A 375-nucleotide genomic window follows, 5' to 3' on the forward strand; every position below is an offset into this window, starting at 1 on the left:
CACACACACACACACACATACACACAAACATGCGCGCACACGCACACACATGCGCGCACACCACACACGCATTACAGGAGCTCGAGCTCAGAGCGAGACTACCTGGATTGTGCATTTGTGGCAAAGCAAAAAAAAAAAATCAGTAAATTATTTGTTTTCTCTCGGAATATTGTTCTTTTCAGTACTTTGACAAAAGTCAGTTTGAGGAAAAAATGCATTTTTTCATTGCAAGAGTTGTATTTTCTCCCTTTCCCCAGAGTCCAAATGAGCTCCAGATGTTTTTCTTCTTCTTTTTTTTTTTGGTTTCCACCTCCTCACTTCCTCCATCCCTGCAGAAAGTTATGTGCTGTTTTTTTTTCTCACGTTGAAGTTCGC

This window comes from Pygocentrus nattereri, chromosome 1, assembly GCF_015220715.1.
Source record: "Pygocentrus nattereri isolate fPygNat1 chromosome 1, fPygNat1.pri, whole genome shotgun sequence".
Taxonomy (NCBI): Eukaryota; Metazoa; Chordata; class Actinopteri; order Characiformes; family Serrasalmidae; genus Pygocentrus; species Pygocentrus nattereri.